Genomic DNA, 18,788 nt, shown 5'->3' with positions numbered 1-18,788 from the left:
TAGACTTAGAAGCATTTAAGGTTAACAAGGTACTTGCTTCCATTTTGTTAGATAGGTCTATGGTCTTTTTCAGTTATGCTACAACAATTTACTATGTGTCCTGGGTACGAATAACTCACAATGCCTACACTAGTGTGCAACACAGGATACCTTCAGTCCTATCCCACTGCTGTACACCAATTTGTTAAGACGGATTTTTGAACTCTGACCTGGTGGGCAGATATTCAGAAGGCCAGCCTATTTTCTTGGAACAGGGAACTCTCTGGACAAGCCAGACCAATCAAGGCAGCTATGGTCTGCGATCAAGGGCCTCATCACGACTTTGGCGGTAACCCTTAAAATCGGCGGTAACGCTATTAGCACCGATTTTAAGGGTCCATCGGATCACGAGTCGAAATAACGCCGGCGCCATTACAGCCGGCACAAGTACAGCCGGCTGTACAAGCGCCGGCCATAACAGCGCCAGGAACCATTCGCGCTAAAACATCAGCAATCACGAGTCCGGCTTAGGCGCTATTAGCGCCAGAAAAGCGGCGGCTACCAACATACCGTTGCCATGATGCATGGCATGGCCCAGTCCATATTCAGTGCCATGCTGGGGCAGGTGCTTGATGCACTGTTGAATCATGTGAACGAACACATTGCATTGCTAGCCACACAGGCACAGGTGCACCAGCTGAAGGGTCAATTCTATGCCATTGCCCAAGTCCCGAATGTAATAGCAGCCCTGGACTGCACACGTGTGGCACTCGTACCACCACAGGCACATGAGGCTGCCTACAGAAACCGTAAACAGTACCATTCCCTCAACGTGCAGATGACATGTGGTCCGGACCTCACCTTCAGCCACTGCTGTGCCCGCTACCCAGGATCCACCCATGACTCCACGGTCCTGCACAACAGTACCCTGCCGGCGTACATGGAAAGGCACAGAGGCCAAAACACATGGCTACTGGGTGAGTACAAATGTATACCATAAAGCATGTCAATCTACAACTGATGGTGCCTGTCACAGAATCCATTATTCCCAATAGGCAGCAGTATTACTGCAGCATACACATTCAAGCACCTTGCACGATAAACCTTAGACATGTCCAACACAGCAGAACACACCCATGCAGGATGTCAGACATGTGGTGGCACAGTGACATATGGAAGCCCCACCACAATAAAGCCTCCTGAGTGAGTAGCACCATGGCTCCCAACACTGAGACAGTACAGAAATCCCACCATGGCCATCCGACAGTAATGAAATTCTGAACCATAAACTGGCACATCCACAAATGCACCACACATAAGTAGGCCGAGTAATTACAATGTACATCCCACGAACACTGTCCCCAAAATGGCCAGGGAAATGCATGGAGTACAGAATGTACAGAATAGTGACGACCAGCAAATGCAACTGTAGCCAAATGGATTTGCAATGACACATGATGCAGCCACTTATGTCATGCAGAAGTAGATGGAAGTGCCCCCTTATCCTGCAACAAGTGAATGAGTACTGTTACATACAGAAACATAGGCGTCCCAAGTGGAGAGTACCCCATTGATTCAATCGTGCCCGTAGGACAGCACACTCCACAATGTCATAGGCCAAATGACAAATATGGCAAAATCACACTGATGACAGAGCTCTGTACACCCACTGGACTTACCTTGTCCCCATACCGGCTTTATTTCCCCTGCAGGTGATTCTGGATATCCCCAGTACACCTGGCTCATGACCCCTGGTCGTCACCCACACACGGCGGCAGAGCGGGCAACCAACCTTGGCCATGCCCGTACACGGATTTGCGTGGAGAGGGCATTTGGACTGCTGAAGGCACGCTTGCGGTACCTCGACCACAGGGGAGGGGCAATGATGTATGTACCAGAAAAAGTTGGCAAAATTGTACTGACATGTGCCATGCTTCACAATATCTGCTGTCGCAGAAATGTGCCACTGCCCCCTGATGCTCATGTGCAGCCACCTGAGGATGGTGGTGAGGGCGATGAAGTGCCAGATGGTGTTGAACATGCACAAAGGATTGGGCTGAGGGAGGGGAGGTTGACAAGACAGGGATTGATAGATGGATTATTTTAGAAATGGGTAATGGGTAAATTGGAAATATGTCACTTCAACATTAAATTGCATTAGTAACAATCACTACTGTCCATGCATTGTGATTTTTCTAAGGTCATTTATTTTCCGTCCAACAAACCCCCCTCCCCCCAGTAAACACCCAGCACACAATCCCCCCTCCCCCCAGTAAACACCCAGCACACAATCCCCCCTCCCCCCAGAAACACCCAGCACACAATCACCCCTCCCCCCAGTAAACACCCAGCACACAATCCCCCCTTCCCCCAGTGAACACCCAGTACACAATCCCCCCTCCCCCCAGTAAACACCCAGCACACAATCCCTCCTCCCCACAGTGAACACCCAGCACACAATCCCCCCTCCCCTCAGTAAACACCCAGCACACAATCCCCCCTCCCCCCAGTGAACACCCAGCACACAATCCCCCCTCCCCCCAGTGAACTACCCCCAACTGTGCAGATAGGCACATGTGTTTTATCAGGGCACCAACAACGATGCCATGCACCACTAGGATGGTCGTGGGCGCTTTCCTTTTCCGGGCCTCTCTGGTGTGCATGCCCTTGGGTGGCGCATGGACCGGCACCTAGGAGATGGCTCGAGGGATCCCTCCGTGAGTGTGGTCGATGTCGAAGGGACTGAAGGGGCGGCCATCATGTGCTGTCGCATGAGGTTGTTTCCCTCCCTTGTTTGCTCAGCAAGTGCTGAGACTGCCTCCGTCAACTCCCTCACTCGTTGCCCGTGAGCGCATTGTCCCGCGCTATGTATTTGCACCCATGCCGTATAGATGCACTGACAGCCTTGATGTGCCAGCTCTGCACCTTGGCCATTGATTCCACCCTGACCTGTTTTGCCTCAATAATGTCGAGTTGGCCCATCACTGCTGCCCCAGTGATGAAGGGCACCCCTGGTGTGTCATGTGTTGGCCTGCGACTTGTGTGCTGTCGGGGGGGGCTGCATGGCGACATGGCGCCAGCTTGGACTGGGCTGCCTGGCTCAGAGTGCCGGTCTTCTGGGCTGCCATAGGTTGGCGTGTCCACGTCCGGCTGTGGTGTGCGGACACGACGCACAGGCACATGTCGACTTAGTGCATCGTGTGTGCCTGGGCTTGGGCTTCCCTGGGGTGTGACCAACCCTTCAGCCTCACTGCTTCCGGGAGAGTGCTGTCCTTCGGCATAATGGCCACGTGGAGTTGTTGCTCCCACGTCGGGCTCAGATCCAGACCTCTGTCCCTCAGCATCGGGGCTGTGACTGGTGGCTTGGGACGAGCTGGCGGTGGCCTCCCTGCGGCCATGTGGCTGCTGCTGCTGTCAGGTGGGGCTGCGTTTGGGTGAAGTGGGTGTTGGCCTGGGCCGTCTCCCTTCCGTACGGCCTCTTTGTGGGGTGGTGGTGCTGGTGGAGGCGCGCTGCCGTGGGCGCTGTGTTGGTGTGGCCTCCTCCCCATCATCTTCGTCCCGTTGGAATCGATGTGTGCCTGTGGGGTACATAGGGTGTGGTTTGAGTTCAATGATACGTATATTTGTGTGATGCAGTTCTTGCAAACAAGTGTGATTGAGGACAGTATAAATCACGCATTCAACTTGCATTCTGTTCAGTCGTCATGTGGTGCTTGTTGTGAGCGTGTATGGAGGTACACTGCATGGTAATGTTGGAGTGACAAGATTGCATGCGTGGTTGGCGTGCACTGCGCTCTGGGTTTTGGGGGTGTATTCTAGCACACTCAAACTCTACATAGCTGTCCTATGGCTATGGATGTCTATCCCCTGCCCCTGTCATTCATGCACTGCACGTGCAGGGTCGTCTAGGCAGCACTACGGTTCAATGAATGTAGGCCTCACTTATGGGTGTATGCAGTACCTCACACACATTTCTTCTTATTCATTCACTCAGGGTCTGCATGTGTGGTACTTTCAGCTGCATGCATTCGGGGGTGGGACTCACCTGCAGTTGGGTCGATGCCAGTGCCTGCCTCCGCTCCACCAATGCCCTCGATGGTGCCAACATCTATCAGGGCTGTCATTTTCTCCTCCCAAGGTGTGAGTTCGGGTGGGGGTGGTGGTGGGCCTCCTCCAGTGGCCCTACTTGCACTCCGGTGCTGTGACAGGATGCCACGGACTCGCACGCGCAGGTCGTTCAGGCGCTTGCAGCAATCCTCCCCATCCCGGGGCAAGCGCCCCACAGCACTGACCCTTTGGCTGATTGATCGCCAAATTTGTGCTCTGCGCTGCCCACTTGTTTTGCGCTGCTGCAGCTCCTCGTGGTGTATCTCGGCCTCCTCGACCAGTACAGTTAGCTCCTGGTCACTGAATTTGGGCTTTCGCACCCTGTCCAGGGCGGTCTTGTCCCTAGTCCGCTCCTGAGACATGTTTTGGGGTTGGATGGCATGGATGGCTTCCAGGGGCTGTGATATCCGATGGATTGTGATTTCCAAGATGGCCGCCGCTTTATTTCCTGTTCCGGCGGTGACGCGTTTCCCTAAGCGCTATGAGCACGCGCTATGTGCACGCGCTATGAGCGCGATATGGCGGTAGCACACAGTGCGCCGGATTTAAAGGTTTGCGCTATTTGCAATACCGCCATGGACCGGGGCACGTGCACGATAACTCGTGATCTGGCAGATTATCCGCCGGGGGCCTTGGCGTTAGCGCTATTTACGTCTGGCGGATAATCTGCCGCATTACTGCTGAAGTCGTGAGGAGGCCCTAAGTCTCAGAAGGGGTGAGGGTGACTGAAGGACCTCAATGAGCACACAGAGCAAGGACACTTACAAATTACTCCCAGACAGGTGTATATTTCAAAAATATAAACACATTTATTACAAGGCCTTTGTAACTCAACACACGTAAAAGAATCACAGCAATCCTATTAAACCAACACAACACAATCAATACAAGATATATACAAGACCATTGGTGTCTAAAGGGTTAAAGGCACGAAATATGTTCACAACCTAGAGGAGAAGGAAAATAGGCAGTGCAGGTAGTCTTCAGTCCTCTTCAACATCAAACACACACCTAACTAAGGGGCAGTTCAAACCCTAAGAAGAGAGGAGCCTTATGCTAAATAGTACATGCAGTGCAGGCGCACGCGGTTGTTCCTATGGGCAAAACGAGGTCTCTTCTGGGGTCTCTAGCAGCTTAGGAAGGTGGGTGAGGCGATGAGGAATAGAATCGCACTATTCGAGGAGGGCCTCCACTTGAAGGCAGAGTAGATTCCAAGGTTCGGGAATAGGTCGCTAGTTCTCACTAGCAATGGAAAGGAGAGGGACCCCCAGGGGCCACTCGTACATTAAAACAGATGGAGGCGCTAGGGGCCACCGGTTAAGGTTAATTTTACTCACCGGCCCAGGCGCACTCCAGACCAAACTTCGCCAATTGAATCCACTGCGGCTGCAAGTTCAAATGTGACAAAAAGGATGTCTCTGCGGCTTTCAGTTCCGGCGATACAGTGATGATTCCCAAATGGGACAGTGGCGATTTCTCTGCTCCTGATGGATGGATCAGGCCAGTTTCACAGCAGCAGGCTTCAGGGGCAAGAGGGTCACAAATGCAGTGCACATGCAAAGATCATTGCTGCATCTGGGCAACAGGGTAACCGCATTTACTCTGGTCCTGGCGCATTTGTCTCACTTCAGACCTGGGAATGCAAAGTGTTCAAAATTCGGTGTGAGGGTGCCAGGGACACGGAGCTAGCAGAATACCAAGTTTTGAGGGCCACCTTGAAACAACGACGGAGACAGAACAAAGGTCCTCCGTAAACTGGTCAGCCCACTGGTTGGCCAAGGGACACTTCCGAGAAGGGTTACTTGCAGGTTTTGTTGAAGGTGCCGAGAACAGTTGGTCCCACTATTCTAATGGTCGAAGCGTCTTCACAGAACTTCTAGGATGACCGGATGCAGAGGGGTCCCACGGGTCGACAGGAGGCTGAGGGTGCCAAACCTTCCAGCGGTTCACCAGCGGTTCCTCGACTCGGCTTCTTAGTTTCAGGATACTTGGATCCTATCCTTCGTTCAGTGAGAACTCCAGACATCAACATGGTATTGGGGTTTTTGGCCTCCTCTTATCCAAAGTTCCCTTCGCATCAAAATAGAGAGGACCCAATGGGAGATCTGCTCACAAGCACACACTCCATACGTGGACCAATCACTGACCACAGTGGTCCTAGGCATTTACAGCTCTCCAGACTCTCTGGCACCCAGGATGTGTATTGGGGACAGACACCCTAGGGCCCCCACACCCTGGAGGTACACATACAAGGCATGCAGAAGCCCTCGAAAGCTTGCCATTTTGCGGGAAACTGCATGACCAAATAAGGACTGACCGAGGGGAAGGCAAAGGGGCAAGATGGCCAAAGGACAGGACATGGAACCTCGTGGCATTCCTATTCCCACCTATTCCTGCCAAACGCGGTTAACACGGTTTAAATGGAAGGAAAGGGTTAAAATTACATGAAAAGATAAGCTGCCACTAGCCCTGGCCATTACACATCTGCACATCTCCCAAAATGTCCTACGAAAATATCTAGGGTTTTTGGAAATGGCTATGATACCCAAGTGCACTGTACTGTAAGGTGCATTGTGCACTTGTTACATGTTGCAGAAAAAATGCAACATTGGAAAAGGACTAAGGGAAACAAAGTCTCCCAGCACTGACTAAGGGCATGTCAGTTTCTCCATAAAAAGTGAGGGAAAGCCCAGAGGAGTGCAGCAGAAGGCTGTGCTCCCCTGGCAAAGTCAGACTAAGGTGTTTAAACAGCAGCAAAACGTTTGGGGGGTGTACAATGGGAGGGAAAATTGCATATAAAATGAAATCTTTCCTAACAGTCATCTATTTAGAGTGTAAGGGGGAGGTGTGTTCTGGATGCACTCCAGCGCACATTGTATTTAGTTAAAAATTAGTTACAATTCCATGTTGGAATGGCAGGGGTAAGTGAATGCGGAGGATGATGTTATTGTTGGAAGTGGGAGATCGTCTTTATTATAAATCAATAAAACATTGAAAACCACTTGCCTATGTGGACATTTGCGTTCTCATAGTGGTGATGAGCTGGAGTTGACGGCCGGGTGAGGCTGCCTGAGGATGCTCCAACCCTCTCTTTACAAGTGCTGCCAGTGTGGGTTACTGCAAGGCCTGCTGGACCACCATGCTCTGAAGGAAATTGTGGAGGTGAAAGCCGGGGCAACAACATTCTGAGCTCTAGCAGGTGATTCTGATATGGCCGGCTGAGCTGTAGGGCCTGCAAGACCTACCACTAAATGTGGGAGCCCATTTTATCCTTGTTTTAAACTTAGAATTGTTTTTAGATTAGTACTGTTGCTTTTAACCTGCGTAGTTTCAGTTTGCAAATAGTGTGTGCATTTATAGTAACGAGCTTTGAAAGTGCTAGAATTGTTGTGCTTTATTTGTAATTAGTGGGGGAGAAGCCTGCAGTGACTTCCTTCGGGTCATAAGCACGCTGCTTTGCACGAACGCTACTTCTGCATTTTGTTTGGTGTAAATAACTACAATCCCCAGCAGGATTGTAGTTCCTAACCCCAATTTCCCTTCAAACCCGGCGCGAACGCGCCAGCGCGCACGGGCAGGCTCAGTCTGTTCCAGTCTGTGCAAGGAGGTGCACGGGGTGCCTAAAACGTAAGTCCCACCTTTGCCTGTTTCAGTGTGATTCTTCTGCCTTTCGCATATTACAGCCTTTTGGTGGGACATAGGAACGGGGGTTTAAACTTCCAGCCTCACAGGTACAGGTGGGGAGAGATAGAAAAGTAGGAACCCATGGCAGAGACCCATAGAGACCAAAATGGTAAGGCGGCAGACAGCAGGAACCAATTTCAGACAAAGAGCCCCCCCATAACACACAGAGAGAGAGCAGGAGCGCCGAAACCAGACAATATTGGCAACATAGCAAAGTTGCAAATGGGACTACTCAACACCCGATCCCTAAATAAACATGCCCATAACGTTCATGACCTCATCAAAGAGAAGGACCTTGATTTACTTTGTGTAACGGAAACCTGGCTGAAAGATCCTATCGGTCCAGTGTGTGAAAATGCGGTGCCAGAGGGTTACATAATATATAACAAAAACAGAGAAAACGGTATAGGCGGAGGAGTTGCCTTCATTGCCAGAGACACTTTGAAGCTATACAAGGCTGATTTTGTATGCTCGGGCTGTGAGGCAATCCAACTAAAATTTACATTTTCACCGAACAATAGTCTTAATATCATTACCCTCTATAGACCACCTTCTCTAATCTCCGATTTTGAAAACGAAGTCACTTCTGAAGCTGCTAAGCTTATCTCGACCAACACCTCCACACTGCTGGTAGGAGATATGAATAGATGGAGAGGGAACATCGAAGATAAGGAAGCAATACAGCTGGAGAAGTCCATGAAGAATCTGGGCTTCCCGGTAGTAAATAAAGAACCAACCACCCCCCAAGGGAATCAGTTAGATTGGATTTTTACCAATAACTTGAAGTGCCATAACGTTGTTACCGAACCATGTATATGGTCGGATCATCATTTGGTCACTCTGGAAATAGAACTAAACACACCCTCTGCACGAATCAAAAATCCCCACATTAAAGTTTGGAGAAGAAATTTTAAAAATATAGGCCCTGAAATATTAAAACCACGCCTACAGAAGGTTACTGAGTCCTTTCTGGAAAAGGAGGACTGTGAGAGCATGCTAAAGAAGTATAATACCCATATGCAAGCTCTGGTGGAGGAATATGCCCCTCTGAAACAGAAATTGGTGAGGGAAAACAACAACCACCGTACATGGTACAACGGAGAGCTTAATAATCTTAAACAGGAGAAACATACTAAAGAAAGGATATGGAGGCAAAATCCCAACCAAACTAATAAAGAAAATTGGAAAAGGGCTGATCACTGTTATAGGAAGGGGATTTAGGAGGCAAAAAAAAGCTATTACAATAAAGAAATTGAAGCAGCATCCAACACCAATAGTAAAATATTTGACATACTTAAGGGGATGGAAAAACCCAGTGTGTTAACACCACCACATACACCCACCAGAGAAGATTGTGATAAGGTGCAAGAAGCTTTTGCTAATAAGATCCAAAAGGCTAGAAACAGTATTATTACAGCCAGAACCGATAGTGACAGACCTGTCACCCAAGCCGCAGCTACTAATGCGGAAGCAAATGGGAGTTTTAAGTTCCTACCCATATCAGAGGACGATTTATGTAAGGTCCTAGCCAAGATGAAACCGACATCGTGTGCAGAGAATACTCTGCCTACCAAAATTATTGTGGAGCACAAAGAACTCTCCCTACCGGTTTTAACGAAGATAGTAAATGCATCTCTCAGTGAAGGGGTGGTGCCTAAGGACATCAAGGAGGTAACTATTACCCCACTAGTTAAAAAAGCAGGATTGGACCCCAAAAATCCTGGGAACCTACGGCCCATCACTAACTTGAACTTTATTTTGAAGGTGCTAGATAAAGTTGCCACAAACCAACTGCAAAAACATGTGGAAGACCTGAAGCTGTTGCACAATCAACAATCAGGTTTTAGGGCCGCCCATAGCACTGAATCTGCTATGCTGGACCTCCAGTCGCATATGTTGGGCCTGAGAGATAAAGGCAAAACAGGGGTTCTCATGCTTCTCGATCTAAGCGTGGCCTTTGATTTGGTGGATCACCAGCTCCTTCAGGAGGCACTGGCCAACATTGTTGGTTGTTCCCCTAAGGCTTTGGCTTGGTTGTCATCCTTTCTCAAAGATCGGAGTGCTAGAATACATTGGGGTGATAATTTCTCCAAGGCCGCTCCCATTCATTACGGAGTACCGCAGGGAGCTAGCCTGTCACCTCTCTTGTTTAATCTATATCTGAGAAGCCTCTGCGAACTCCTGGAACACATCGGCTTTTTATTTACTAATTACGCTGATGATACGCAGCTCATCTTTGAACTCACTGGTGATTACACCACTGATAGTGCTAAAATCTCAGAGGTTTATAACATCATAGACCACTGGATGCAACATCATTGGATGTGTTTAAATAATACCAAAACAGAGCTGCTGATTTTCGGCACGCGACAGGCCAGATGCAAACTAGGGAATGAATATAAGTCCTTTACCATCAAGGACGCTAACATCCCGGTGTTGCCACATGTTAAAACTCTCGGGATGATGGTAGAGGCCTCAGTGGGCGCAGAGGTACAGATAAAATACCTGCAGAAAAACAACACCTACTATCTACGACTTATGAGAGCAATAAGACCCTTCATTAATGAAGTCAATGCTGCGACAATCGCTAGGGCCATCATCCTGTTGCGACTTGACTATGGCAACGCTCTCCTGCTAGGAGCCACAAAAAGGGAGATTCAAAAGTGCCAAGTCATACAAAATGACGCAGTTCGCATAGTTAAAAACATAAATAATAGAGAACATGTGTCCACAGGGAGAAGAGCACTACACTGGCTAAGAGTGGAGGAGAGAGTCAGGTTCAAGGCTATGACTATAATTCACAGATGCCTATATGGAGAGGCCCCTAGCTACTTCAAAAAACATTTCTCTTTCTATGCTCCTGGAAGATGTCTAAGATCAGCCGACAGGGGCACGCTGAACAGACCTGGGGCTAAGTCCGCATTTTGGCAAGGCAAATCTTTCCCGGCGAAAGCAGTAGACCTCTGCAACAAGTTGCCGACGGCATTACGGCTTGAAGCTAATTACCAGAGTTTTAGGAAATCGCTAAAAACCTCATTGTTTCAATGAGCATTAGAGCTACGTTTCCTTAGGTTTTCTACCTGTCTTAATGAGGTGTTTCGTGTTTCTGATTTTCTTGGTTTCCCGCGCCCTGATGCCTGCGGGCTACCGGCGCGTAATAAGCACGCACATAACATAAAATAACATAAGGTAGCGGGTGCCTAAACCCGTGCCCTGTTTGCGGAGAGCCTGTGGCCTACTGAAGGCACTTGAGGAAAGCATCCTACACCATGCCGTGTGTCAGCTGCAGCTGTTCCTTGAAGCATTGGAGATGCAGCAAAGGAAATCACCTTGTTCCGTGAGGTGCATGGCAATGTGACAGCAGTTGCTAGGGGCAACACATACAATGCAAGACATGAACAAGGCTGCAAGGCTGCTGGGAGAAAGCATCCTCCTGTGGGAGCGCAGTGAAGCTCCAGCAGTGAACTGGAGCATGGTGAAACTCCAGCAGCGAACTGGAGTATAGTGAATCCCAAAAAGCCGTTTAGGCAATCTAGCAGCTAAAGGACACTAGGACTTAAACTGCAGCTGGCCTTTATGTGGTAAAGTGATTTTAGCAAATAGCGGTAGCGTTGGCACATGTGCCATGATCATCCCCACCCCCAAACTTCTTCTCAATCCAGGGGAGCCAACAGTCTAATAGGAGATGTGGAAAGAGGATTTCCAAGACTACGTTGTAGCAATACATGGGCTTTCATACTACCTGGAGTGGTGTCATGCCCTCCTCATGCACAGCCTAGGTTTTGAAGACCGAAGGATCTTGAAAATGCTCCCCAAATTAGCTCATGCTACTGCTGGTGGGGAGGGGCAAGAACCTGGGAGAGGTGAGTCCCCGAATGCTTATGAGGCCTTTCTTCATAAAATGGACCTGCATCTTGAGACAATCTCAAGCATAATCCTTGAAAGACATTACTTTGAACAGAGGAAGGGTGAGACAATTGAGGGTTTCATTATGGGACTAAGGGAACTGGCAATCAGTGGTAACTTTAATCTGTTCATCAAATGACTGGCCAGAGACCAGTACATCCTGAAGGTCTGGGAGAACACGATTTGTGAGGATATTTGGACGAAAGGAGATCCCAGCTTAGATGACGTTCTTGACACAGTGACTAAAATTGAGCACTTGCTGGTTTGTTTTAAGTAGCTACACAAATAGGAAGTGCAAGGGGCTGGTTGGGAATGTGACACTGTGGGCGCATAAAAGAAAGCACAGATTTGGGTAGGAAGGAGAACCATTTAGCAAGGGCCAAGCTTGAATAAAAATGGAAATGAGGAAATAGATGAGCAAATCAGAGCCATCATTCGTTCAATCATTCCATCAAAGCTTGTATTAAAAGAGGCAGAAATCACCTACGTCGGTAATAGAATGGAGTTCCTGTTAGAGAGCAGGAACAGGCTGATTAAGGCTAGACTAGGAGAAATCAGGAGCGAAGAATGTTCACTGGCCAACCCCAGATGGACATAGTGCAAGGCTGATGTAAGAAAAAGGAAATCTATGAGAGTTGCTTCTATGTGGTCAACCCAAGAGGGCCAGATAGAAGGATCGAGTAGGGAAGAGAGTTCATCACTCACATAATCAAAATATATTTTCACATTTGAAGATAAAGTCTAAATGTTGTCTTCATTGTATAGTTTTGTTAAATCTACTTATATAAGTAAAGCGCTTTGGCTTGCAACCTTTTCGTTTTTTTGGGAAATATAGCATTGTTATAGGTGCAATGCATGCTGTCTCCCATTAGCCGCTAACGCTAATATTATTTGAGTTGGTAAGCTCCAGCGCAGGTTTCCAACTTGCACCTAAACTTCTTAGGAATGTGTTTACCTTAGGGGAAGTGCACTGGAGGATCCTTTAACAGAACTCCACCGATCATGGTCAGGCAAAGGAGGGCTAGGGTAAGGACTTTAATCCTGTTAAATTCTATGGATTTGGGGGCTAGGAATAATTATGTTTGCTCACCTCCTCTACTCTGATTTGCACAGGGACCATTGTAGAAGTTCCTGAAAACGGTCTCTTGTTTGTTGGTTCCAATGAAGAAAGTGCGGGGGTCTCTGGTGCAGATTTGGCATCTGTTTTTTGGTCCAGCTTGTCAATGGCTTTGGACTCCGATGGAACAGAACTGGACAGCTGGACACCTCTACTAGACTAATGAATGGACCACCTCTCTGGTGATGATCTAAGATGACCCATATGACATACTTCAGGTGGTGATCAGGGATGGCCACTCCAAAGCAATGACAGAAGTTGACCCTCATTGTGGAAACAAAGAAACGGGTCCTGGTAAGCCCCTCTTCATGGTGGGGAGCTTCAACTACAAAAAGATGCATCTTATTTTATACATTTTGGATATGAAGAGTTCCAAGGCTTAGGACAATGATCTGATCATGCTGCAGGATGGTACCGGGACACTCCCAAAGTCTTCCAAGGGCAGTATCCTTAAGCAGTAGTCTGGACTGGTTGTTCCCACCAAATCAAGGGTGGAAGCACTGATGAAGGCCTTCTGGAGATTAACAAAGGAGCACGGCTTTGTAGGGATGGTTGAAGAAAACAATGCTAGTTAGCGTCCAATGACAAGTTCTGTTTTTTTTTAGCAGTATGCTCCTCTTCGTAGGGGTCTTGGCTCCAATGATGACCTGATGATTGGCTGTAGAAGTCCCTCTTTTATCCAGGATTCAAGCTGGAGCCACCCCAAGCCCAGTAATGGTAAGGATATGTAACATTCAAACTGGCAAGGGCCATCCAATCCTGGACAGCCTTTAGCCAATATATCTGCCCGGTAACAGACAAACCTTAGCATGAATGTGCACTGGGACCAGATAGTCCTAGCCCGCACATCCGGCCACACACACATGCCACCACTTTGACCAGAAACACAGGAGCTTTCTACCGGAAAGTGCTTACCGAAGAAGGCCAACATGAGCGGTAAAAATGAAAACATGCACAAGACAATGAAAACAAAATGAGTAGAAAAGTATCTGCTGCCACCCAGACCATCATTGGCACATCATGCAAGTAACCACAAAATTACAATTACAATTAAAAAAGTTATAGAGATACAAAGTGTCTCTACTGCATTTCATAGTAAGGTGATGTTTGGAGGGAAAAATAAACAGATATTGTTATAATGAAGGGCAGAGTTCTCATGCACTGATAGTCACAGGGACTGATGAATACCCCTAAAACAGATGACTTTAGCAAGGCAAGATAAGTAAAAAAGGCCTCACTTGCCTCCAAATATCAGAACAGGTTATAGACACTAATAAACAGTTGGTTGGGGTATCCCACTGATGTCTATGGAGGGAAAACAACAAAAAGAAAATATTTCCTAAAAGTAGGCAATGCACCTTGTTTTATGACTGATGGTTTGAGATCGGTCAACTTCTTGACTTGTCCCGGCTGTTTTTATCGTTGACAAGGTTGGCTGGAAATCTTCTCATATGGTTGCTTTCAGAGGTCTGGTTTCTCTGCCTTCATCACCCTTTGGTACCTCATAGCTATTGTATTTGTCCAGTTGCAGAATGAATGCCACAGCAGTAAGCTCACACACACACACACACACTCTCTTGTTATTTTCTTATGCAAAGATGCACTTGCATCTATGCGTTCTCGCGAGTGCCTCTGAGGGGTCCCATCAACAGCCTGCACAATCTAGCTGCAGTGTCCCTCCCCAAGGAACAGGCAGGACTTCTGGCAACACAGCAACTGCAAACCTCTTCAGATCATGCATGGGGGACTGGTCACTGAAGATGGATGCCACACCCCAGGATGCGGAGGTGGAACACCCCCGACTTCATGGAGAGTCTTGGGATCAGGTTGGGGTAACCAATATTGTAAAGAGAAAGCCAACCCCGAACCTGAATGATAAAAAGTATCCAAAAGGCCAAATAACCACTGCACCTCTTTGGAAAACAAGGGTTGTTGAATGCAAAAAGGTCCCAGACGGTCCCACAGAACTCAACTGACATGGAGCTCGTCACTTCCCAAGAAGTTAGGGTATATAGAAGTAAACCGCAGAATCTGAATACATAGGTTACAATGCTATCCACCCCACCTCATTGGCTCCCAACTATAGAACATGCTAATACTAAAGTCTCTTGACCGATTGGCCATACCGTATCTAAACCCATTCCTCTAGACACGTGGCCCACTACATCATTACTATTGAATTTGGTTATGGGATTGGTTGTTAGAACATATTGACACATTAATAAATCGTGACCTTCACGTGATGTGCACCCCTCTGATTCAGACACGATCAAAGCAAACTGGCGAGACGAACTCTGCTTTGATAAAACAATAGGCCTCATTATACCAGATGCTGCAGCGCTCATTAGCTGCACCCTCGACCTTGTACTAAATGTATTGGCATCACCTCTGCTCCTCTTATCCCAAATCATGAAACGTTCCAGGCACTTCTCCCTTATCTACTTCAACCCCCAGGTGCCCAGTAATGACGTGCCCACTCTTGTGTCTGAATTTCAGGAATGTATTTGCTTTAGTTGTGCGTCTACTTGTAATTTAAATGGGATGACTTCTCCTTGGGTGGGGGCAGTAGTGCACTAAATATGCCCTATTCTCATTAATTTGTCCTTCAAAGGGCATATGCCTTCCTGCTCTCCCCACAGTAAACATTTAATTCCCACCATGTCCATGCCCTACAGCTGGATACAATTAGTTTTTATCTGTGCACCGCAGGTGTCTCTGACCTCGGCTTCTCTCCTGGGGAAGGCCGAAGGAGATTTGTTTTTGGAGCTAAGCTAAACAGAGCCGCAGCTCCACATCAGGCCTGCGCTCTCTTCTCTTAATTGTGTACTAAGCCTTAACATCAAATATGGTGACATGTCTGCCATGTTAACACGCTGACCTCAGTTCTTCCACAGAACCTTTCTAACTCCATCTTCCAAACTGTTTCAACTCTTTCCACACACCTCACTACACAAACTTTGGATACAACAACTAAACACAACACCTATATTGCTACCATATCTATACCCTCTGCAACCACAACATTTATATGTTTGTTGCTCCTCTGTGTTGCGTGTATGTGGGTATCGAAGATGTGTCAAAACTAACTACAAATGATCCTACACTTTCTGCCATGCCCACCTCACTCTGCTCACACAATGATACGTGCTAGTAGGTTTTTCTGAGCCTGAACCTCTTTGCTTGGCTGGGACGCTGCACGTGCATCACAACATTGGGACCATTCAGGTTCTTGGGCCAGGCAGAGCTCTTGGGCTAGTCAGGGCACCTGTGCCAGTCAGGGATCTTGGGCCACTCAAAGCTCTTGGGCCAGGCACCTCTTGCCCCAATTAACTGACTCTTCTACTGCTTGCTTCTTCCTCCATGGTCACCCTCTGCCGGACCTGGGAAAGTGCCTCCTTTCCTCTTAATTCCTGTGGCTGTTTGTTAATCTGCAATCAACAAAAAATGTACAGAACACTATGTAGGAACAGATGACACGTTCATGTAAATTATCACACATTTAAATTATGAACATGTACATACATTTTACAAAATATTCTAGTAAACATTCCCTTTAATGTACAATTGTAATCACTTTTTCAGAAATGCAACAAGATTATATGATGTAAAAAAACAGCAAAATACATCACTATCGCTTCAAAGTAAGTTTCTCCATTTGTAGTGCAAGATTCTTCAAGCCTTATAACTAAATGTATAAGCACCAGTAAGCGAATGTTCAAATTAAATAATTTCATAGAAGTAGTGTGTAGAATGTGAATTCACCCATGTTTGGTATCCTTCAGTAGCTCTCATAAAAGCCCAGGATAAACACCTTTCATCAGGAGAGCAGGAACCTCCCTCGATAAATTATCTACAAAAACATAAAAACACTGAAAAGAAGTCTAATTATAGCAACCGGATAAATACTCTAAACAATACACATATCTACTAACCTGAACTCCATGTATGCTATGCAATACTATAACCAAAAGTCCATTAATCTAATCAACTTGTTGATGGTGAACTTGTGGATACATTCAGATACTTAAGGATCCCCAGACATATCACCCCAATTTCATAATACAATATCTAGATACAAACTCAGAATATCTACTCAAACACTTGATAACCCAATCAGAAATAATCCAATCAAAATCACTGACATAACCAACACATACCCTGATTTTCAATTTAAGTGATTCAGACCTTTCGAAGGGATAAATCTCAGGCAAAAACAAAATATTTAATTCTAATAAATTCCAATGTCATATCAGTTTTTTCAATTAGTCAAAGCCCTACCACAATCAAATAGTCCTAATAGCTACTGCAGCTTCAACAGACTAAGGCTAAAACTGTCTTAATGGAGTAATTCATTTAAAGACAATCACTCCATCCAAAATGTTGTGATACCTATGTGGCAACAGTACTTTTAACCATGCCAAATCAACAAAGGCAAGCAAACTCTATACCAACAAACTTATAGAAGAGTGTGTGAGTACAAAAAACCTACTCATCATAACAGTGAACTACTCAAGCAACAGTAAATCTGCCCAGCTACTAGCATTTCACCTGGTCTGGTATGTTAGTGCACCTGAGCCCGGTCACGGCATGGAGATGCAGTGCTAATCTCATCCGTTGAGGACTTTCCCACATGGCCGCTGAGCAAAGCCTCCAGGTTCTTCACCCCTTTGTTGCACGGAAGATCGCCTGATTGGTCAGCCCCCACTTCATCTTGCCGCCGGTCCTGAGAGCCAGCAGGCGTTGCTGGCCCACAACTATGGACCAGATAAAAGGACCTTTGCTGACCCTGTCTGGGCATCATTTTATATTTCACCTGAGGTGGTAACTTAGTGCACCTGAGCCCGGTCACTGCATGGAGCTGCAGTGCAAAGCTCATCTGGTGAGGCCTTTCCAACATGGCCGCTGAGCACTTCCTCCAGGCTCTTCATCCCTTTGTTGCCGGAAAGATCATCTGATTGGTCAGCCTCCACTTCATCTTGCTGTCGGGCCTGGGAGCCAGCAGGTGATGCCAGCCCCCAACCCACGACCACATAAAAGGACATTTGCATACCCTGTCTCGGCCTCATTTCACTTTTCACCTAGGCTGGCATCTTAGTGCAACTGAGCACGGTCACTGCATGGAACTGCAGTGCTAATCCTATCCGGCAAGTCCTTTCCAACATGGCCGCTGAGCACTGCTTCCAGGCTCTTCACCCCTTTGATGCCCGGAAGATCACCTCATTAGTAAGTCTCCACTTCATCTTGCTGCCGGTCCAGGGAGCCAGCAGGCAATGCTGGCCCCCATCTAAGGACCACATAAAAGGACCTTTGCAGACCCTGTCCGGGTCTGTTCGGGCTCTGCATGGGCCCCACCTTCTGCTTGCTGACTTTGACCTCACATATTACATCAGCAGCGATCTCCAGCATGCTCCACTGAGCTGGTAAGGCACTCCCCTCCCCTCCCTCCTCTGACCACTCCTAACTCCTTTTGAGCATCGACACAGGGCCCCTCCCTTCATTGGTCTGCTTAACTTCACTACAGAGCGCTCCCCCTTGCTGTAGCCTCTGAAGTCCGCTGTGCTGCAGGTGCCGATTCCCCGACACTGCCTCCTTTGCCCCCCTCTCCGTTGTCCTTTCGCTGGTCTTCGGTGCATTCCCCGAAACTGTTTACTGGGTGCTACTTCTCTCTTGCCCCATTGCATGCCTTACCTTACTCCCCCCTCTTCCATGTTTCTATATCTGACCGGCCATAACCTCATTGACTTGCTACCTCACCGCTTCCACGGACCATTCACCTTGGCATCCATCATTTTATTGACTCCCTTCTACCTTAAGTTGTTTCTTGGACTTTCTGCCTGCACTCTGCAGTTTACCCCCCCCTGGTTGTTACTTGTAACACTGATTCCTGTACAATTCGAATCCTTTTGTTTTGAAGTTGCTGGCTATTTCAGAAGTATGCTTTTTTACCGCTCTACTTGAAAATCAAATCTGCCTGCTTTGTAATTGTTTACTTTTT

The sequence above is a fragment of the Ambystoma mexicanum genome, chromosome 2p (genome assembly GCF_040938575.1).
Source record: "Ambystoma mexicanum isolate Mex_15411 chromosome 2p, UKY_AmexF1_1, whole genome shotgun sequence".
Lineage (NCBI taxonomy): Eukaryota > Metazoa > Chordata > Amphibia > Caudata > Ambystomatidae > Ambystoma > Ambystoma mexicanum.
The sequence above is the reverse complement of the archived record's forward strand: the minus strand, read 5'-3'. Positions refer to the sequence as shown.